This window comes from Triticum aestivum, chromosome 7D (assembly GCF_018294505.1).
Source record: "Triticum aestivum cultivar Chinese Spring chromosome 7D, IWGSC CS RefSeq v2.1, whole genome shotgun sequence".
NCBI lineage: Eukaryota > Viridiplantae > Streptophyta > Magnoliopsida > Poales > Poaceae > Triticum > Triticum aestivum.
The window spans coordinates 344,144,285-344,168,278 of record NC_057814.1 but is presented as its reverse complement, the minus strand read 5'-3'; positions in this window follow the sequence as shown (position 1 = coordinate 344,168,278).

Here is a 23,994-nt window from a genome sequence, read left to right as displayed (position 1 = left end):
GCGCCTTAGCAATCGCTAAACCAATCTCCTGAGGTTACTGACGATACCGGAAGCACGATCAGCCTGACCACGAAGGTCTATTCCTGCAAGCAATCGAAGAACGAGCAAGAATATGATAAAGCAATCTGAATATTGCGAATATATATGAAGTATTGATAATGGTGGGGATCCGTAAGCGGTCTTGGTCTGGTCGTTGGACACAAACGAAGTACACGAAGTTGCAATGGCTAACTTTTAACTAAACAAATCCCAAAGTCTAAACGACGCCCTAAGGGCTGTATATATGGAGGAAGAGGGGGGGAATTTCGTGGCCCTTGAGGAAGGGGTCCGAAACCAACCCTATCTCTTGTTTCCCCACACATACGGACTCTAAAAACAGCCTATACTTATGTATTTCGAAATTACATGGGCCTGGCCCAATAATAAGGTGACGCAGCACCTAGAATAGCCTCTGGACGAAAGTTATGAAGTAGCATCTTGTATATTTCGTCCAAGGCTTCATGCACGCATTATGGTGGCTTCAACGTCCTGAAATCATCACTTGTAACTCCGTTCTTGTTCCCCATGCGCATGCCATCATCTCCATGCTTGTTCTTGCTCCAATGTTCATCCTTCTCAAAGCTAGGCCCTTCATTTGTAAGCAAAACAAATGTATCCAATTTAGGCAGCATCATATTCTCATGAACATTAGAATCATTAGCAAGAAACGAAAGTACCTGGTAATTTAATTGGCGTGCGCGAGCTCTAGTAATTGGTCCAGTATGTATAGCAGCAGGGACTGTGGGTGTAATAATTGTATTGATGTCCTCATCAAGGGGCTACTGAGGGAGTCCTGGACTAAGGGGTCCTCGGGCGTCCGGCCTGATTGGACATGGGCCGGACTGATGGGCTGTGAAGATATAAGACCGAAGACTCTCACCCGTGTCCGGATGGGACTCTCCTTCGCATGGAAGGCAAGCTTGGCGTCCAGATATGAAGATTCCTTTCTTTGTAACCGACTTTGTACAACCCTAGTCCCCTCCGGTGTCTATATAAACCGGAGGGTTTAGTCCATAGGGACAATCATAATCATACAGGCTAGACTTCTAGGGTTTTAGCCATTACGATCTCGTGGTAGATCAACTCTTGTATACTCATATTCATCAAGATAAATCAAGCTGGAAGTAGGGTATTACCTCCATAGAGAGGGCCCGAACCTGGGTAAACATCGTGTCCCCTGTCTCCTGTTACCATCGACCTTAGACGCACAGCTCGGGACACCCTACCCGAGATCTGCCGGTTTTGACACCGACAGCAATCCTTCCCCGAAGGGGAAGAAGAAGAAGAAGAGGGCGACCTCTGAAGACCCTAAGTCAGGGGCGTCCAAAAGGGGAAAATTATCCCTCCCAGACAACTCGGATTCGGACACCGAAGCCATCCCCGAGTGGCGCCCCAGGCCGAAGCCCCACGCCGAATCGTAAGCTTCCAAGGATGCCTTACATAAGTTCGGTCTTTATGATTACGGTCCTAACACTTTGTATGGTGCAGTTCGGCCCGCGATCTCCCCCAACAATCATCGAAGGGGCATTCTTTAGATCCGGGGATGATGGAGAGTGAGTCGCCTCCACGAGCCTCCCCGCCAATCGCCACGTACGACACCGAAGTGTTGTCCCACAGGGCCTCTCCGGGCCACGGAGCGGTACGAGAGACCGGCAAAACATCGCCAGAGGGTAATGCCTTGGCTCCCGAGAACATGGGGGGCGCAATCCTCATGAAGACCGACGGCGGGGGCCTTGATCAGTTCGACCCCCAGTCGAACCCCGTTCCGGAAACCCAAACGGTTCCGGAACCGAATCAGTGACCCCCTTCAAGCGAGGGGGCGTTGACTCCTGCGACAACCTCCACTAGTTCAGAGGTGCCGAACACCCTGATGGAGGCACTACAACGTGCTTCCATGTCAGAGGAGCACCACACCCCAATGGGTATGGTTGTTGAAAAGGTTCAGTCCGCCAAGAACGGACTGAACGAGGCCTTCACTAGCCTGCTAACAGGCTTCGAGGTATGCAATGTAATATTCCTGACCACTTTTCATATGAAAAGATGCCTGTGTATAGGTAGTAGCCCCTGAGACTCTGATCGTCCCTTTTGCTAAAAAAAGGGGGGGACAGAGGATCAATAATTTTAGCAGGAGATAATATACTTTTATATGTTGAAATGTAGGCTTCGCTGTTAGCGGCAACCGCTCAGGCCGCCGAAGTATCCGAACTTAAATGTAAGCTGGGGCTAGACGATGAGGATCTAGTCCGCATCAACAAGAGATTGGATGAGGCGCAAGGTATATTTTAGAACACTTTGTTCATGCCTGCAGATGTTGTGTCAAAGCTCATGCGCTGCTATGTGTATGATTAAGGCAACACGGTTGCGGTTGAGGCCCTTCAGGAGGCAATCGGACTATGTGGCTTGACCACTCTCACTTAGCCATAGGAGTTTGACAATGGGGTTGTAAAATAGCCCCAGGTGCATATGCGACGATCGAACTTAGATGCCTTAGACGTGAGCCTAAAAAAAGAAAAGCCAGCCCTTCATGTAATACGGGAGAAATCGCTAGAGATTTAATAAGTCACCGAATTGCTGACCAGCTCTCGCCGCATCACGACAGTCAGTTTTCGGCTTTCTCTACTGAGGTGCTTGACAGGGCTAGCCGAAAACACAATCGCAGTAGTTCTCCCTTTAATACCTTAGCCGAAAATAGAACGTAAGGTAGCAAGCACAGGAGCCGGGCAACCCAACTATTGACCAAAGACGTGATTCAGAGCCGATGCATATAATGCAGTATTCGGGACGCCGAAGTGTACTCTGAGAGTGTTCGGACTTTCTATTGTTGAAGATATATATATGGCTTGAATAGAGCCCCTGGCGATTTAAGTCGTACCAAGGTGTATATGCCAATCTGACGTAAAAAAGAAAAGGAGGGAAAACAGATTTAAGAAATAAGCTGATACCAAACAAGGCTGGGAAAAACTGTTTCCATTATAGTCTGATTGGTACATCAAAACGTATATTTACAGAAGTTGCAATAAGCATCATGGCTATTTTACATGCCGAGAACAAGGGAAAGCTGTATACAGGTCCTAAATTTGAAAAGATGATCTAGAAGATCCTTTGTACACTCTGCCGCACGTCTGTGTCGCTTTTCACCTTGGTGTAGGATCCTTTGAGAGGATTGACAATCGAGTATGTATAAGGGGCCTAGAAGGGGGCCCTTGTTACCACCAGAAATTGATGTGGGTTATAGAGAACCTGAAAAATAAAAACAAGAAGAAAAAGGTGGAACAATATGGAGGTCCGGATAGGGTCGAGCCGTACCGTGGACCTTATGTTTAGCCTGCCTCCGACCTTGCCCATGGTATTTTTAGTGCGTAGTTATGTACGCACGGTACGTATGCCGCTATGAAGTTGGGGCTTTGTTGGAGGCCGAATTGCTAATCTAGCTCTGGACGAGCTGGACTGTCATTCTGCAGAGTAGATCGGACTCGTTTAATAGTGTCTGGGGGCTTGACTACGAGTGTAGTATTCGGCTTAGCGAGGCCCCCTGCACCTCGGCTGCAAGGGCCACGGTATGCTCCTCTGTACGGAGGGAGCGCTCCATGTTTCCATTGACTGTTATAACGCCACGTGGTCTAGGTATCTTGAGCTTTAGATAAGCGTAGTGCGAGACTGCATTGAAACGGGTGAAAGCGGTTCGTCCGAGTAGTGCATGATAGCCGCTGCGGAACAGGACGATGTCGAAGATTAGGTCTTCGCTCCGGAAGTTATCCGGTGAGCCGAAGACGACTTCTAGTATTATGGGCAACATGCCTCTACGCCGGGTATTACCCCTTTAAAGGTGCTTTTAGTGGGCTTGATTCTTGATGGATCAATGCCCATTTTATGGACGGTGTCCTGATAAAGTAGATTGAGACTGCTGCCGCCGTCCATAAGGACTCGCGTGAGGTGGAATCCGTTAATAATTGGATCAAGGACCAATGCAGCCGAACCTTCATGACGGATACTGGTCGGATGGTCTCTGCGATCAAAAGTGATCGGACAGGCTGACCACAGGTTAAATTTTGGGGTGACTGGCTCGATGGCGTAGACGTCCCTTAACGCGCGCTTGCGCTCCCGCTTAGGGATATGAGTAACGTAGATCATGTTCACCATTTTAACCTCGCGGGGAAATTTCTTCTGGCCCCCTATGTTTGGTGGGCGAGGTTCTTCATCGTCGTCCTCGCTGGGCGGCCCTTTCCCCTTGTGTTTGGCGTTGAGCTTGCCGGCCTATTTAAAGACCCAACAATTTCTGTTGGTATGATTGGCAGGCTTGTCAGGGGTGCCATGAATCTGGCAAGGCCTATTGAGTATTCTGTCCAGACTAGATGGACCATCTGTGTTTCCTTTGAATGGCTTCTTCCGTTGGCCGGGTTTAGAGCCACTGAATCCAGCGTTGACCGCCGTGTCTTCGGTATCTGCATTATTACTTTGACGCTTGTGCTTGTTGCGTCGTGGCTTGCCATTGCCATCCCTGGCTTCGGAAGTGCCAGGGTCGCTAGTGCTATTGCTTCTACGAGATAGCCAGCTATCTTCTCCGGCGCAAAAGCGGGTCATAAGTGCGGTAAGGGCTGCCATGGACTTCGGCTTTTCTTGGTCGAGGTGTCAGGCGAGCCACTCGTCGCGGATGCTGTGTTTGAAGGCCGCGAGGGCTTCGGCGTCCGGACAATCCAAAATTTGCTTCTTTTTAATCAAGAAACCTGGTCCAGAGTTTCCGAGCTGATTCTCCAGGTTGCTGGACTATGTGACTAAGGTCATTGGCGTCTGGAGGCCGAACATAGGTACCTTGGAAGTTGTCTTTAAAGGCATCCCCCAAGTCTTCCCAGCTGCCAATAAAATTTTCTGGGAGGCTGTTTAACCAGTGCCGTGCTGGTCCCTTTAATTTGAGCGGGAGGTATTTGATGTCATGGAGATCATCACCGCGGGCCATGTGGCTATGGAGAAGAAAATCTTCGATCCATACTGCAGGGTCCGTCGTACCATCATATGATTCAATGTTCACGGGTTTAAACCCTTCTGGGAACTGGTGCTCCATCGCCTCATCGGTGAAGCATAAGGGGTGTGCAGCGCCTCTGTATCGGGCGATATCGCGGCGCAGTTCGGATGAAGTCCGTATGCGATTTTCGGCCCTGGTGAGGTTGTGCCTGTCACGCCGGGCCTGATGGCCATCCTCTCACATTGGAGCACATCCCCTCGATCCGTAGATTGATCTTGTCTGATCGGCTCTATTGTCTAGGTCCTTGCGTAGGTTGTAGGTATAGCCCGGGATCGTTGTCTCCTTACCTCGGTGGCGGGGTGGCGCGGGCTGGTGTTCGGCGTAAGTAGCCGGTCTGTCCCGTCCATGTGTTGGGCGGTCGGGTTCGTCAGCTGTTTTATTCTTTGTCAGTATTGGCTCAAGGGCCTCGTCGTCGAATTGTGGTAGTAGCTTGCACTTCGGGTAACTCTTAGTTGGGCGTTCGAGGCCGTATTCCTTGGCTGCCAGGACATTTGTCCATCTATCATTGAGTAAATCCCGTTCAGCTTGAAGCAGCAGCTGCTGCTTATTTTTCAAGCTTCTTGCAGTAGCGATTAGCCGGCGCTTAAAGCGCTCTTGCTCAAGGGGTTCTTCACGCACGATGAAGTCTTTGTCGCCGAGGCTCACATCCTCTTCAGAGATCGGTAGGTAATTACTATCCTCCGAGTCCTCGATCCTGACCGGATCGTCGGGGTTAACTTGCCCTTCCCCCCAATCATCCTGTTCGGATGTTGGCTCGAGAGGGGCTTCGGGGTCTTCGGCATTCTCTGGAGTATTATTGTCTCCGGTGCCGGTATCGCTGTTTGTTCCGTGACGCGATTTTGAGCGACGCCACTAACGTCGGCGCTTCGGGGGTGCTTCAGCAGGCTTGTCCTCAATCAGATCCTTATTGCCGTCGTCGGCACTCTCTTTGGGTGTGTCAACCATGTACACGTCATATGTGGAGGTGGTCGTACAACGTCCGGTGAACGGAGGGTCTTGGCCTTGTTCGTCTCAAGCATCGCCGTCCATACCGTTGATATCTTCAGAGGCGTAGTACAACATGTCGGTTAAATCTTCGATAGTGGCTATGAAGTGGGTGGTGGGTGGGACATAAAATTCCCCGCTCCCAGCCCCTAGTCCGGGCTGGGCATAATTCGGAAGCGGTTCCTATGTAATGATGAGGGATCGCATTAAGTCCAGAGCCTCGTTTAGAAGCGAGGTTTGGACAGGGAAACGAGAGTCCACAGGGCTAACCGGGTCAAGAGCCTCCTGGCCACGCCCATTTGACGTGGACCTCGAGAGTCCGGATTTGAAGTCTGAGGGAGAGTCCGGCACTTTACCGACAAGGGGAGCCCGGTTCGTCTTCGGGTTTGCCGATGACGTAGTCCCCTCCGGATCTTCGGTAGCAGGTTCCATAACTGCAGACAGTCCGGCGGGCTCTAAACTCCCGTCTTTGGACTTGGTAGTGTGCTCTGGATCTAAGGCCGGAGCGGCGGTTGGGGCCGCGAACCTTTCGAAGATCAAGTCTCCACGGATATCAGCGACATAGTTCAGATTTCCAAAACCGATCTGATGACCAGGGGCGTAGCTGTCGATCTGCTCCAAGTGGCCAATCGAGTTGGCACGCAGTGCGAAGCCACGAAATACGAAGATTTGTCTGCGGAGGAAAGTCTCCCCTGAAACAACATTATTGTAGATGATCGAACGAGCCATCGAACCTTCTATCGACAGCACTGAGGAACTCTCAATGAAAGTACCAATGTTGGTGTCAAAACCGGCAGATCTCGGGTAGGGTGTCCCGAACCGTGCGTCTGAGGATTGAAGGTAACAGGAGGCAGGGGACATGATGTTTACCCAGGTTCAGGCCCTGCAGCACGGCTCGATCTCCTTGGACGAGATGCGCGACCGCTTCGTCGCCAACTTCGAGGGCACTCGCGACCGCCCACCGGCCGCGGGTGATCTACGCCGCATCAAGCAACAACCAGGAGACACCCTCCAGAAGTACATCCAGCGCTTCAACAACACCCGCCTCAAGATCCCCAAGGTCACGGACGAGGCCATCATCTCCAGGTTTTCCGACGACGTCCGTGACGTCAAGATGAAGGAAGAGCTCGCCATCCACGAGGAGCTCTACACCTCTTAGGAGTTGTTCAACCTGGCGACCAAGTGCGCAAGAGCTGAGGAGGGGCGCCTCTCTCTCCTTGAGCTGCCAGCCGTGGGCGCGGAGGAGAAGAAGGCCAAGGCCAAGGACGTGAAGCGCAAGGAGGCAGTTGTGCTCGCAGCGGAGCCCGACACCAAGCGGGGCAGAGATCAGCCCGAGTCATCCAAGAACGGCCGACCGTTCTGCGCCTTCCACAACCTGAACACCCACAACACCAGCGACTGTCAAGAGCTCAGAGCCATACGGGAAGGACGCTACGGTCGACGCCCCGAGCGCAACGACCGGGGCTACGGCCGCGGAGGAGGACGTGGAGGCAGACGCTGGGACGACCGTGGCCCGCGCCAGGAGTGGCGCGACCGGCCTCGTGAGGACCGCTGGTAGGACCAACCTTGCGAGGGCGCCTGGAGGGACCCGCCTCGTGAGGATCGCCCCAGGGCAACACCGGTCTTCCCCCGCTGCCGCCACCAAGAAGGAACAACGATCACGACCAGGACAAGGGGGCTGGGGGCTTCCAGGAGCCGCGTGCAATTGCCTGCATTTTGGGTGGCGCCCAGGCCCCAGCCTCTCAGCGCATCTTCAAACAGCTCGCTCGCGAGGTGAACGCCGTGCTCCCCAGGCTCGAGGCCACGCGCCGGCTCAAGTGGTCCCAATACGCCATCACTTTCAACTCGGCGGATCAGCTCAAGTGCGCAGCCACCGCTAGCACCCTCCCTATGCTGTGTTCCCCGGTCATCAGCAATGTGCAGGTCACCAAGACCCTCATCGACGGCGGCCCAGGGCTCAACGTCTTGTCCGTCGACACGTTCGACAACCTCCAAGTGCCATATGAATAGCTCCAGCCCACCAAGCCTTTCTCAGGAGTGACCGACGGTTCCACCACACCGATAGGGCAGGTCCGCCTGCCTGTCACCTTCGGGGAGCGCAAGAACTACCGCACTGATACGTCTCCAACGTATCTATAATTTTTGATTGTTCCATGCTATTATATTATCTGTTTTGGATGTTTATGGGCTTTATTATGCACTTTTATATTATTTTTGGGACTAACCTATTGACCCAGAGCTCAGTGCCAGTTCCTGTTTTTCCCTTGTTTCGAAGAAAAGGAATATCAAACGGAGTCGAAACGGAATGAAACCTTCTGGAGAAGTTATTTTTGAAAGGAAAGCAACCCGGGGGACTTGGGGTCCACGTCAAGAAAGCAACGAGGGAGGCACGAGGCAGGGGGCGCGCCCACCCCCCTGGGCGGGCCCTCCACCCTCGTGGGCCCCTCGTGGCTCCCCTGACGTATTTCTTCCGCCTATATATATCCATATACCCTAAAACGATCGGGGAACAGAATAGATCAGGAGTTTCGCCGCCGCAAGCCTCTGTAGCCACCAAAAACCTCTCGGGACCCTGTTTCGGCACCCTGCCGGAGGGGGGATGTAATGCCCCGGATCCGATGCGCCAGGTGTCTGCCAGTTATTCGCTGTCGTTGCCATGTCACCTGCTTGCGTGTTGCTTTTTGCCATGTCATCATCTGCATTTCATATCATGTCATCATGTGCATTGCAGTTGCATACGTGTTCGTCTCTTGCATCCGAGCATTTTCCCCGTTGTCCGTTTTGCAATCCGGCGCTCCTATCTCCTCCGGTGCACCCCTCTTGTTTTCTTTCGTGTGCGTGTGTCAAACTTTCTCAGAATGGACCGAGTCTTGTCAAGTGGCCTTGGTATACCACCGTTAGACCACCGGTCAAGTTTCGTTCCATTTGGAGGTCGTTTGGTACTCCATCGGTTAACCGGGTAACCGCGAAGTCCGTTTTGGCATTGCAGCAAAACCCCCTTTCAAACAGCCCCAAAACGCCTCTAAGTCTCCGCCATGCTCTCGGTCGTTCGATCACGATCGCGTGGGCGAAAACGGCTCCTCGTTTGGACTCTCCTAGCTCCCTCTACCTATATAAACACCCCTCCCCCGAAATTCGCGAATGAATTCCACCCTAACCCTAGCTCCGCTCCCCTCGCGCCGCCGGACATGTCCGCGCCGCCGTCGGACATGTCCAACCGCCATCCCTCCGCGAATCACACGCCGCCGTCCCACCTCCGCCGCGGCCCGCGGAGCCCATCCGGGGCCCGCGCGGGCCCGAGTCACCGCCGCCGCCCCTCGGCTCCTGCTCGCCCCGCCGCCCGAGCTCGGTCCCCGCCGCCGCCGGACTTCGCCTGCGCCGCCGTGCGCCCTCCGCCGCCGCAGCGCCCGCCGGGGCCACCTCCGCCGCCGCCCGCGACGGCCCGCGTCTCCGCCGCCATGGCCGCCGCCCCGTGCTCCGCCGTGGGCCCCGCCGCCGCAGCTCCTCCCTCCGACCTCCGTCGCCGGCACCTTCCCTCGCCGGAGCGCCGCCCGCGCCCGCCGCCTTGCCTCCTCCGTCGCCGTCTCCCCGCGGCCCCGCCTCGATCCCAGCGCCGAGCCCCGATCCAGTTTGCGTTGACTTCGCCCCCCCCTCGAGGTCGAATATTCCAAAGTCCCTCAATTTTGTTAATATGTGTGCATGTTCAACTGTGTGTAACTTCTTGCATGTAGCTCTGATTCGCGTGTGTAATATGTAAAATTGTTCGCCTCGTGATGCTCTACATTTTGTTCAATTGCACCATGTTCATTAGAGGTCATATTGATGCCCAAATCTCTGTTGGAAGAGGGCTAGTTGCTGTTATTCTCTGGTTCGTATCAGAACTTGGAGATTTGTCATTTTTGTATCATTTAATCTGTGCATCTTTTGAGCATGAGCTCTACATGTGTTTTAAAGTATGCCATGCCATCTTTCCAGTGGTGTAGTCCATGTATTTTTGTGATCTCTGTGCTGACTAGCACAAGCATGCAAAGTAGGCCCCGTAATGTTTCTGATTTCAGGGACTTGGTGATTTCTCTAAGTCCTTGTCTGCTGTAATTTTGTTGCCATGTAAACTTGATGTTACAGAGATATCCATGCATATTTTGGAGATGTTCATTAAGGATGTTTTGTAGCTATATTTGTAATTGATCCATTCCTGTCCTTGTTTGCAATTATGGAGTGCCATAGCATGTCTCAATCTTGCTCTACTTTTGCTATAAAATATTCCTGGCAGATTCTTAACATGATATTCAATTTTACCAAGCTTATTGTAGTTGATCCATACATGCTATGTACTTGCTCTTGCCATGGTTAGCTTCATAAATATGCCATATTGCTGTAGGTGTGCTTGGTTTGTCATGCATTGCTCTGTAGTGAGTGCTTCGAGCTCACCTACATGCCTACATATTAATATTTCTGCCATGCTCTATTTTCTGCCAAGTCTGAAACCTGATAACGAAACTTGCTATGTTTACATGCTTGCCATCATATCTTCTGGTCCTTTTTGACTTATGGTCAGTAAGGGACATTTGTTATATGCTTTGAGTAGATTCCTGCCATGCCTTGTTTTGCCATGTTAAGTTCATTTAGCATGTCGATATCATGCTCTGAACATTGCTACCTGATGTTATTTCTGCCATGTCCAGTAATTTCTCTAAGTCTGTGAATCTGTTATTATTTGCAATCTTTCCTTGTCCTTTTGAGCATGTTCTAGTGATTTCTGGGGATAGCTCAGTGTTCATGTTTTGTTTTGCTTTACCTGTACATCATGTCCATGCCTTTTGTTTTCATGTTGAGTTGCTGTAGCATATTGTTTTGATGCTTGCTTTATGCCTAGTTGCTGTTTTGGACAGATTGTTGCTATGTCTTGTTTGGAGTGTATGTGTTGCACCGTTGCTCCGTTTTGAGCATGCTCTATATGAAACTTGCTTAGTTTTGCATGTAGTCTCATATTATCATGTTGCATCCTTGTTTTGAGGTGTTTGCTTGATGTTTGTATGCATTTTGCATCTATGCCATGCTTATCTTGTTTTGCTCATATCTTCTAGGCCGTAGCTCCGAATCTAATGAACTTTATATGTAACTTGACTAGAATTTCGTGTAGATCATCATGGTGCTATTTAACTTGCTGTTTAACAACTTCAACGTAATGCTTGTTCAGTTCTGGACCTATTTCGAAATTTGCATATGAGGACTTTCCGGAATTGTTATATGTTGTTTCCGGCCTCATTTAAACTTGCCTTGATGTGTTGCTCTTGTATGCATCATCTCTTGTCATGAGTAGCTTCGTTTAGCCTTATCATGCATCATTCTTGGTTGAGCATCATGCCTTGTTCTTGTGTGGTGTGTTTACCTTGTTGTGTGCCTCTTCTCGATAGTTCCCGTGTCGTTGCGATCGTGAGGATTCGTTCGTCTTCGTGGCTTCATCTTCTTCATGGATTCGTTCTTCTTCCTAGCGGGATTTCAGGCAAGATGACCGTCACCTTGGATCTCATTACTATCATTGCTATGCTAGTTGCTTCGTTCTATCGCTTTGCTGCGCCACCTATTCACTTGTTCCTCGAGCCTCCCAAATTGCCATGAACCTCTAACCTTTGACACCCTTCCTAGCAAACCGTTGTTTGGCTATGTTACCGCCTTGCTCAGCCCCTCTTATAGCGTTGCTAGCTGCAGGTGAAGATGAAGATTGCTCCATGTTGGATTATGTTTATGTTGTGATATCACAATATCTCTTATATTATTAATGCATCTATATATTTGGCAAAGGGTGGAAGGCTCGGCCTTATGCCTGGTGTTTTGTTCCACTCTCGCCGCCCTAGTTACTGATATACCGGTGTTATGTTCCCGGATTTTGCGTTCCTTACACGGTTGGGTGATTTATGGGACCCCCTTGACAGTTCGCTTTGAATAAAACTCTTCCAGCAAGGCCCAACCTTGGTTTTACCATTTGCTCAGCCTATTTCTTTTCCCTTGGGAGTCGCACTCTCGAGGGTCATCTTTATTTACCCCCCGGGCCAGTGCTCCTCCGAGTGTTGGTCCAACCTGTCAGTCGCCGGTGGCCACCAGGGGCAACTCTGGGCTGGCCTATCGGAAGCTTGGACAATCCGGTGTGCCCTGAGAACGAGATATGTGCAGCTCCTATCAGGATTTGTCGGCACATTCGGGCGGCTTTGCTGGTTTTGTTTTACCATTGTCGAAATGTCTTGTACCCGGGATTCCGAGACTGATCGGGTCTTCCCAGGAGAAGGAATATCCTTCGTTGACCGTGAGAGCTTATCATGGGCTAAGTTGGGACACCCCTGCAGGGTTTTATCTTTCGAAAGCCGTGCCCGCGGTTATGTGGCAGATGGGAATTTGTTAATATCCGGTTGTAGATAACTTGACACTTGACCTTATTTAAAACGCATCAACCGCGTGTGTAGCCGTGATGGTCTCTTCTCGGCGGAGTCCGGGAAGTGAACACGGTTTCTGGGGTATGTTTGACGTAAGTAGGAGTTCAGGATCACTTCTTGATCATTGCTAGTTCACGACCGTTCCTTTGCTTCTCTTCTCGCTCTTGATTGCGTAAGTTAGCCACCATACATGCTTAGTCGCTGCTGCAACCTCACCACTTTGCCCCTTCCTTTCCCTTTAAGCTTTACTAGTCTTGATACCCATGGTAATGGGATTGCTGAGTCCTCGTGGCTCACAGATTACTACACCACCAGTTGCAGGTTCAGGTTATGCGATGATCATGACGCGAGAGCGATGTTCGCTTGTTTGGAGTTCTTCTGCTTCTTCTTCGATCAGGGGATAGGTTCTAGGTCGGCAGCCTGGGCTAGCAGGGTGGATGTCGTTTGAGTTTCTGTTCTTGTTTCATCCGTAGTCGGATGTTGTTCTTATGTATTGATGTATTGATGTATTCTTGCGGCATTTGTATGCCTTGTATGTATCCCCATATATTTTGTAATGTTGATGTAATGATATCCACCTTGCAAAAGCGTCTTCAAGATGCGCTTCTATCCTTGGTGGGACCTTCGTGTTCCTTTAGGATAGGCTCGCATCTTGGGCGTGACAGGGGAACCCTCACCGGTGCCATCTTCATCATCCCGGCGCTCTCCATGATGAGGAGGGAGTAGTTCACCCTCGGGGCTGAGGGTATGTACCAGTAGCTATGTGTTTGATCTCTCTCTCTCGTGTTCTTGATTTGGCACGATCTTGATGTATCGCGAGCTTTGCTATTATAGTTGGATCTTATGTTGCTTCTCCCCCTCTACTCTCTTGTAATGGATTGAGTTTTCCCTTTGAAGTAATCTTATCGGATTGAGTCTTTAATGATTTGAGAACACTTGATGTATGTCTTGCCGTGCGTATCTGTGGTGACAATGGGATATCACGTGATTCACTTGATGTATGTTTTGGTGATCAACTTGCAGGTTCCGCCCATGAACCAATGCATAGGGATTGGCACACGTTTTCCTCTTGATACTCCGGTAGAAACTTTGGGGCACTCTTTGAGGTTCTATGTGTTGGTTGAATAGATGAATCTGAGATTGTGTGATGCATATCGTATAATCATACCCACGGATACTTGAGGTGACATTGGAGTATCTAGGTGACATTAGGGTTTTGGTTGATTTGTGTCTTAAGGTGTTATTCTAGTACGAACTCTAGGGCTGTTTGTGACACTTATAGGAATAGCCCAACGGATTGATTGGAAAGAATAACTTTGAGGTGGTTTCGTACCCTACCATAATCTCTTCGTCTTGTTCTCCACTATTAGTGACTTTGGAGTGACTCTTTGTTGCATGTTGAGGGATAGTTATATGATCCAATTATGTTATTATTGTTGAGAGAACTTGCACTAGTGAAATTATGAACCCTAGGCCTTGTTTCCTAGCATTGCAATACCGTTTACGCTCACTTTTATCGCTTGCTACCTTGCTGTTTTTATATTTTCAGATTACAAAAACCTATATCTACCATCCATATTGCACTTGTATCACCATCTCTTCGCCGAACTAGTGCACCTATACAATTTACCATTGTATTGGGTGTGTTGGGGACACAAGAGACTCTTTGTTATTTGGTTGCAGGGTTGCTTGAGAGAGACCATCTTCATCCTACGCCTCCCACGGATTGATAAACCTTAGGTCATCCACTTGAGGGAAATTTGCTACTGTCCTACAAACCTCTGCACTTGGAGGCCCAATAACGTCTACAAGAAGAAGGTTGCGTAGTAGACATCAAGCTCTTTTCTGGCGCCGTTGCCGGGGAGGTGAGTGCTTGAAGGTATATTTTTAGATCTTGCAATCGAATCTTTTTGTTTCTTGTTTTAGCACTAGTTTAGTTTATAAAATAAAACTACAAAAAAATGGAATTGAGTTTGTCTCATACGCTTCATCTTTTTAATATCTTTCGTGAGTATGATGGAAAGGAAAATTGTGCCAAAGTGTTAGAAGAAGAATGCATTAAAATGTTTGGCACTAAATCTTTGAATGATGAGCATGATTGCAATGTTGTTAGTATGAACTCCTTGAATATCCATAGTACTAATGATGATTGCACTAGTTATGATGAAAATGTCTCCTATAAACATGTCAATTTTTGTGGAGTGCATTGGGTTTGCAAGTATACACCAAATAGGGAAGATAGATATTGCAAGAGGCATAAGTATTTAGAAACTAAATTGTTGCAAGAAAGTCTTGATGGTTGTGCTGAAAAATTCAATATTTTTTGTGCCCCTTGTGAACTTTGCAATGAACATGGTCATTTAAATCTCCAATGCAAATTGTTTCATGACCGAATCGTATCCAAAAATTGTGATAATTTGATTACCCTTGAGCATCATAAAGAGCTTAGTCTTCTTTTTGGGTATGAGGAAATGAAACGTATAACTGAGGGTATTCCAAAGTTTAATCTTGATAGATTTCTTGATTTTGATCTAGAGAAGATTTATATGTATTGTGCGGTGAATTGCATTGAAAATACTTATATTGCCAATTACATAAAGAAAATAAAACAAACAGAAGATGTAGAGAATGCTAACGAAAGGGAAGAGACTTCCCAATATCCTCCTATTATTTCTTATGATGAATCAGGTAATGAGGAGGAGCCTTCTATTCAACCAATCTCATTAATAAGGAGCTCCAAAAAGAGGATTGACCCCACACATGAGGTGAAGAAGAAGAAAATAAAAAGGAAGAGAGGTAAAAAGATATCTCTCCCAAATAATGTTGCTCCTGTTATTGTTGTGCCTCATGAAAATGAATCAAAAATAATTGTGGAAGATGATGCACTTGATGATGATCTCATTATGCCTATTGCTTGTTGTGATGATTATGATTGGGAAGATTATGATACTTCTTATGATCTTGAAAATCTTTTTGGCACTTGCTTGGAAGAATATGATAATTGCTATACTATTGGTGCCATCCATACTATTAATGATGAGAGTGATTATGCTTATGATATGAAAAGGCCCAAGCTTGGGGATGCTATGTTTGAAGAAGATGATGTTTTTGAGAATATATTTGCTGCAATTAATGTTTGTCCCAAGCTTGGGGATGCTACGTTTAATGAAGATGATATTGTTAGCCTCCCAAGTTTTGATATGCAAAGTTGTTATGATGATAGCATGCCTTCTACCTATGATGATTATATTGATGAAAGTGGGTTTGGAAGAGTGTCAACTTTAGGAAGTAATGATCCCACTATTTTGGAGGATGTTGAATCTTATAATATTTATGAAAGTGGATTTGGAGAGGTCATGACTTTATTCAGTGATGTATCCACTATCTCGGAAGAGGTTTCAATCGATTATGATGAGAACAAAGTTGCTACTTATGATGACTATTGTGATGAAACTTATGCTATAAAAAGTAGTGATGATTATATTTATAAAACTTGTCATGATTATGATTACCCTTTTTCTGAACATTACTCTTTTAATGTGGAAACAATTTATAGTATTCAAGTCTCTTATGATACTCCCACTATTCCGAATGAGAAGAATTTTGCTTATGTGGAGAGTAATAAAATTTCTATGCTAGTAGATCATGAAAATAATGCTTTAGGTTCTGGTTATATTGTTGAATTCATTCATGATGCTACTGAAAATTATTATGAGGGAGGAATATATGCTTGTAGGAATTGCAATAATATCAAGTTTCCTCTCTATGTGCTTAAAGTTTTGAAGTTATGCTTGTTTTGCCTTCCTATGCTAGTTGATTATTGTTCCCATAAGTTTTTTGGTCACAAAATACCTATGCATAGGAAGTGGGTTAGACTTAAATGTGCTAGTCATATTCTTCATGATGCTCTCTTTATGTTTCAATTCTTATCTTTTATGTGAGCATCATTGAAATCATCATGCCTAGCTAGGGGCATTAAACGTTAGCGCTTGTTGGGAGGCAACCCAATTTTATTTTGGTTTCTTGCTTTTTGGTTCTGTTTAGTAATAAATAATCCATCTAGCTTCTGTTTAGATGTGTTTTTTTGTTTTAATTAGTGTTTGTGCCAAGTAGAACCTTTGGGAAGACTTGGGTGAAGTCTTTATGATCATGTTGTAAAAAACAGAAACTTTAGCGCTCACGAGATTAGCTAAAACTTTTTACTGGAGAGTGATATTTAGTTGATTATTTTTGAAGATGATTACTAGACAAATTCCTCAGGTCCACCAATTTATTTTAGAATTTTTGGAGTTCCAGAAGTTTGCGTTAGTTACAGATTACTACAGACTGTTCTGTTTTTGACAGATTCTGTTTTCTTTGTGTTGTTTGCTTATTTTGATGAATCTATGGCCAGTAAAATAGTTTATAAACCATAGAGAAGTTGAAATACACTAGATTTAACACCAATACAAATAAAGAATGAGTTCATTACAGTACCTTGAAGTGGTGTTTTGTTTTGTTTCGCTAACGGAGCTTACGAGATTTTCTGTTAAGTTTTGTGTTGTGAAGTTGTCAAGTTTTGGGTAAAGATTCGATGGACTATGTAATAAGGAGTGGCAAGAGCCTAAGCTTGGGGATGCCCAAGGCACCCCAAGGTAATATTCAAGGATAACCAAGAGCCTAAGCTTGGGGATGCCCCGGAAGGCATCCCCTCTTTCGTCTTCGTTCATCGGTAACTTTACTTGGAGCTATATTTTTATTCACCACATGATATGTGTTTTGCTTGGAGCATCATTTTATTTTCTTTAGCTTTTCTTGCTGTTTGAATAAAGTATCAAGATCTGAAATTCTTAAATGTTAGAGAATCTTCACATAGTTGTATAATTATTCGACTACTCATTGATCTTCACTTATATCTTTCGGAGTAGTTTGTCATTTGCTCTCGTGCTTCACTTATATTATTTTGAGAGTCTTTAGAACATCATGGTAGTTTGCTTTGGTTATGAAACTAGTCCTAATATGATGGGCATCCAAGATAGGTATAATAAAAACTTTCATATAAAGTGCATTGAATACTATGAGAAGTTTGATTCTTTATGATTGTTTTGAGATATGAAGATGGTGATATTAGAGTAATGCTAGCGAGTAGTTGTGAATTCAAGAGATACTTGTGTTAAAGTTTGTGATTCCCGTAGCATGCATATATGGTGAACCGTTATGTGATGAAGTCGGAGCATGATTTATTTATTGATTGTCCTCCTTATGAGTGGCGGTCGGGGACGAGCGATGGTCTTTTCCTACCAATCTATCCCCCTAGGAGCATGCGCGTAGTACTTTGTTTCGATAACTTGTAGATTTTTGCAATAAGTATGTGAGTTCTTTATGACTAATGTTGAGTCCATGGATTATACGCACTCTCACCCTTCCACCATTGCTAGCCTCTCTAATACCGCGCACCTTTCACCGGTATCATACATCCACCATATACCTTCCTCAAAACAGCCACCATACCTACCTATCATGGCATTTCCATAGCCATTCCGAGATATATTGCCATGCAACTTTCCACCGTTCCGTTTATTATGACACGCTCCATCATTGTCATATTGCTTTGCATGATCATGTAGTTGACATCGTATTTGTGGCAGAGCCACCGTTCATAATTCTTTCATACATGTCACTCATGAGTCATTGCACATCCCGGTACACCGCGGGAGGCATTCATATAGAGCCATATTGTTGTTCTAAGTATTGAGTTGTAATTGTTGAGTTGTAAGTAAATAAAAGTGTGATGATCATCATTATTAGAGCATTCCCCCAGTGAGGAAAGGATGATGGAGACTATGATTCCCCCACAAGTCGGGATGAGACTTCGGACGAAAAATAAAAAAAAGAGACAAAAGAGGCCAAAAAAGGAGAGAATGCCCAAAACAAAAAAAATAAAAAATAATAATAAAAAATGAGAGAAAAAGAGAGAAGGGACAGTGCTACTATCCTTTTACCACACTTGTGCTTCAAAGTAGCACCATGATCTTCATGATAGAGAGTCTCCTATGTTGTCACTTTCATATACTAGTGGGAATTTTACATTATAGAACTTGGCTTGTATATTCCAATGATGGGCTTCCTCAAAATGCCCTAGGTCTTCGTGAGCAAGCGAGTTGGATGCACACCCACTTAGTTTCTTTTGTTTTGCTTTCATACACTTATAGCTCTAGTGCATCCGTTGCATGGCAATCCTTACTCACTCACATTGATATCTATTGATGGGCATCTCCATAGCCCGTTGATACGCCTAGTTGATGTGAGACTATCTTCTACTTTTTGGCTTCTCCACAACCACCATTCTATTCCACATATAGTGCTATGTCCATGGCTCACGCTCATGTATTGCGTGAAGATTGAAAAAGTTTGAGAACATCAAAAGTATGAAAAAATTGCTTGGCTTGTCATCGGGGTTGTGCATGATTTAAATATTTTGTGTGATGAAGATAGAGCATAGCCAGACTATATGATTTTGTAGGGATAACTTTCTTTGGCCATGTTATTTTGAGAAGACATGATTGCTTTGTTAGTATGCTTGAAGTATTATTTTTTTCATGTCAATATTAAACTTTTGTTTTGAATCTTATGGATCTGAATATTCTTGCCACAATAAAGAGAATTACATTGATAAATATGTTAGGTAGCATTCCACATCAAAAATTCTGTTTTTATCATTTACCTACTCGAGGACGAGCAGGAATTAAGCTTGGGGATGCTGATACGTCTCCAACGTATCTATAATTTTTGATTGTTCCATGCTATTATATTATCTGTTTTGGATGTTTATGGGCTTTATTATGCACTTTTATATTATTTTTGGGACTGGCCTATTGACCCAGAGCCCACTGCCATTTCCAGTTTTTTCCCTTGTTTCAGTGTTTCGAAGAAAAGGAATATCAAACGGAGTCGAAACGGAATGAAACCTTCTGGAGAAGTTAGTTTTGGAAGGAAGCAACCCGGGGGACTTGGAGTCCACGTCAAGAAAGCAACGAGGAAGGCACGAGGCAGGGGGGCGCGCCCACCCCCTAGGCACGCCCTCCACCCTCGTGGGCCCCTCGTGCCTCCCCTGACGTATTTCTTCCGCCTATATATATCCATATACCCTAAAACGATCGGGGAACAGAATAGATCGGGAGTTCCGCCGCCGCAAGCCTCTGTAGCCACCAAAAACCTCTCGGGACCCTGTTCCGGCACCCTGCCAGAGGGGCCTCACCGGTGGCCATCTTCATCATCCCGGCGCTCTCCATGACGAGGAGGGAGTAGTTCACCCTCGGGGCTGAGGGTATGTACCAGTAGCTATGTGTTTGATCTCTCTCTCTCTCTCTCTCTCTCTCTCGTGTTCTTGATTTGGCACGATCTTGATGTATCGCGAGCTTTGCTATTATAGTTGGATCTTATGTTGCTTCCCCCCTCTACTCTCTTGTAATGGATTGAGTTTTCCCTTTGAAGTAATCTTATCGGATTGAGTCTTTAATGATTTGAGAACACTTGATGTATGTCTTGCTGTGCGTATCTGTGGTGACAATGGGATATCACGTGATTCACTTGATGTATGTTTTGGTGATCAACTTGCAGGTTCCGCCCATGAACTTATGCATAGGGGTTGGCACACGTTTTCGTCTTGATTCTTCGGTAGAAACTTTGGGGCACTCTTTGAGGTTCTATGTGTTGGTTGAATAGATGAATCTGAGATTGTGTGATGCATATCGTATAATCATACCCACGGATACTTGAGGTGACATTGGAGTATCTAGGTGACATTAGGGTTTTGGTTGATTTGTGTCTTAAGGTGTTATTCTAGTACGAACTCTAGGGCTGTTTGTGACACTTATAGGAATAGCCCAACGGATTGATTGGAAAGAATAACTTTGAGGTGGTTCCGTACCCTACCATAATCTCTTCGTCTTGTTCTCCACTATTAGTGACTTTGGAGTGACTCTTTGTTGCATGTTGAGGGATAGTTATATGATCCAATTATGTTATTATTGTTGAGAGAACTTGCACTAGTGAAATTATGAACCCTAGGCCTTGTTTCCTAGCATTGCAATACCGTTTACGCTCACTTTTATCGCTTGCTACCTTGCTGTTTTTATATTTTCAGATTACAAAAACCTATATTTACCATCCATATTGCACTTGTATCACCATCTCTTCGCCGAGCTAGTGCACCTATACAATTTACCATTGTATTGGGTGTGTTGGGGACACAAGAGACTCTTTGTTATTTGGTTGCAGGGTTGCTTGAGAGAGACCATCTTCATCCTACGCCTCCCACGGATTGATAAACCTTAGGTCATCACGCACCGAGCTCATCGACTTCGACGTCGCGCACATCCGCCTGCCGTACAATGCTATCCTCGGGTATCCAGCCCTGGCCAAGTTCATGGCAGTTACTCATCACGGCTACAACGTTCTCAAGATGCCGGGAAGTGGAGGAATCATCACGGTCACGTGTGAGGAGAAGGATGCGGTGTGCTCCCTCGAGCGCGCCTTTCAAGCCGCAGCAATCGACGACCCCGACAGCAGAAGTGAAGGCCCTCCGGAGGCCATCCCCAAGAAGAAGAAGCTGCACCGCGCAAGACCTCAGGAGGACGGCGACGCGGCAGGAGCCTCATCAGGATCCGCGCCCTTCCCAGGGGCGCCTCCCTCCATCGCATAGGAAAGCGCGCCCGGCGCCCTCCTCGGGCAGGGCTCGGGGGCTCTCTTCTGGAGGGCTTCTGACCTTGCCAACCTCACGAGGGAGGCGCTTGGGCACCACTTGGAAGCGTGCTTCGCGGCACATGTTCCTCAGGAGAGGACAGGGCAAGGAATGCCCACCACTCAGGAGTTCATCACCAAGACCACTCAGGAACTGCAAGATGCAAGGGCCATGCGCGGCGACAGCCGCTCACGAGGTGCGGCTCCCCATCCAGGGCTCAGCAGGGCCGCATCCCAGGAGCGCTTCTGGCCATCGCGTGTGGGCCGCTGCGAGGGCCCACCACAGCTACGTTCGCATGCCCTTTGGCTTGCCGAGCGTGGCGTCGGCCTACCAACGCGACCTGCGGCGTGTCCTGGCGGCTCAGGAGGTCAGGTACCACGCCGTCCTGGAGGAGATGGAGATGGTCTTCAGGGAACCTCCCGAGCCCCCAGAGCCTCCCGAGGCTCAGGGTCCCGGTGGCTCATGAGGAGTCGTTTCTTCAACGCACGCCTTCAGCTGCACCAACTCTACTTCGTCTACAGAACCAGGTGACATCTTCCAAGCTTGTTTAGCTGGGAGCGCCCCTCGGGCTGCATTATTCCCAGGCCACGTGGGTCCGTCCCTGTGGCGTGTATCCCTTTTACTTATATCTTTAGCTTACCTTGCTGGGGGCGCCCCTCGGGCTGCATCATCCCCAAGCCGCTCGGGCCGGACCCGGTGGCATGTATCTTCCTGCATTTATCCAAGTTGATCTGCTCTCCATGCTTAACCTGCCAACTGCTATCACCTGCTCGATCATCACCTCCCCCGGGGCCTCCACACAGGCACGGCGCTGGTGCATGGGTCCGTCCCTGCCACGCCAACAAATCTAAGCGGTCGAGCTCTGGTTCGCGGCGCGCCCCGCGCACGTCACCTCACCAGGCCCTCAGTGCCTTCACCTCATCCAGAGCAACCAGCGGTAGGCTGACAGCTGTAACGACAAACCATGTTTCTTCTTGTGCCCATTCACAGGGATCCCGTGAGAAGGATAGCAGGCGGTACCGCAAGTCTCCTTCTCTCTCGTGCAATTCGCTTGCGCGTTAAAAGGGGGGCTCCTGAGCATCGCGACTCAGGAGCTCTTACTGGCTCTCCAGCCCTCACCCCTTGGCCTTGACCACGGCATCGCGACCTAGCATACCAGCGGCGGCTGAGCTCGCTCAAGGGCCGGGACCTGAGGACGTAGAGCACTAAGGAGGGCATGATGGGAGGGAAACTCGTACGGGCCGGCCTAGCTATGCCGCACGAGTAGGCGCGCAGCTCCAGCGCAGCATCAGGAGTCACCGCGAAGTCGACAAGATAAGTCCCGCTCTCGGATCGGCCAAATATTGGGGCCTGATGATCACCCTCGCCTTGCCGCGACCCCGTTGCGGCCATGTCAACTCCCTCTCTTGCCTTACCATGGCCGCTTGAGCGCTAAGGGGGACCTCCTGAGCATCGCGTCTCAGGGGCTCTTACTGGACCTCGGGCCGCACACCTCCTGGCCTTGACCACGGCACGTGACCTGGCATACCAGCGACTGCTGTAGCCGCCTAGGGACCGGGACCTGTCAGCGTAGAGCAACAAGCCGTCGCGGGGAAAGAAAGGGGGGACCGAGCCTTAACGGGACACGCGTTCACTAAGTTTTCATAACAAGGAAAATAGGTACAAAAGACATTACAGATCCTTACATGCCCCCACAGGGTGATTCATGATTCTTCGCAGGAAACAAAAGCCGATACTAAAGGGAATCCTATCTACGCCCTTCCGTGGTGGACGCCATCATCAACAGTGGGCCACGGAGGGCCGGCGCCAACCCTATCCAGATCAGCGGCGGCGACGGCCGGACGCCGCGGCTCTGCTCCGAACGCGGCGAGAGCTCGGGGGCACGTAGCTGTCGTCGCTCGTCTTCGGAGTCTCGTAAAGCTCAAGAGAGCTGCTGGACTCCCAAGGGCTACTGCTGCTGGAGTAGCCGCGAGTGGAGCGCGCGTCGGTTTGGCGCTCCTCTCCGGGGCAGCACTCCAGGCGGCAGCCCTCGGCGTCGAAGACCTTGAAGAAGAGCGTGGAAGTGCCGTCGTACTCGAAGTGGATCACGAGGGCGCCCCTCGCACGACAGACCCGTGCGATCTCCCCCCAGCCGCGGGTCATGAAGATCTTGCCAGTGGGAAGCGCTTCGATCTCCGCTCCGGTCGCCGGAGCGCTGCAGTCGGCGTGCTGCAACCAGAGCTCGAGAGGCCCCCTCGGCGGCATCACGTCGGAGAAGAACCGCGGGAAGCGGATCCAGGAGCTTGGAGGCATCGGCGCCCACAATACCAACTCGTGCGAGGAGTCCGCGGCGTGGATCCCAGGGGCAGTGGCACGCGTTGCCGCGGCGCGGCGACCCCGGACGCGGCGCAGGCGGCGTTGCTCTTCACTCCGTCCTCCCGAGCCCTCAGCTCGGGCATACAAGGGTAGCGGGTACCCCGGAGGAGGCCGCTCGCACCAAGGCCTCGTCACCACCTGCATCGCCGCTTCATCATGGCGATGGATCGACCTTTTCTTCGGTGGAAGTGGCCCCGGATCATCACGGGGAGCCTTTCCTTTCTCTTCGGCAGAAAACCTTCTGATAGGCGCCATTGTTGTCAGCAGTGGAGCAAGGAGGAAGGAGCAAGCAAGCGAGAAAGGGATGGGCGACGGGGGCTCCACCCCCTCCCCATTTATAGCAAGAGAAGGCCAACCGGCGTCTCCCATGATCGCAGGTAATGATGGTTTTCCTTGCATGTCGCAGGGACTTGTCAAGTCGAGCAGTTGCTGAGGCAGCGTGG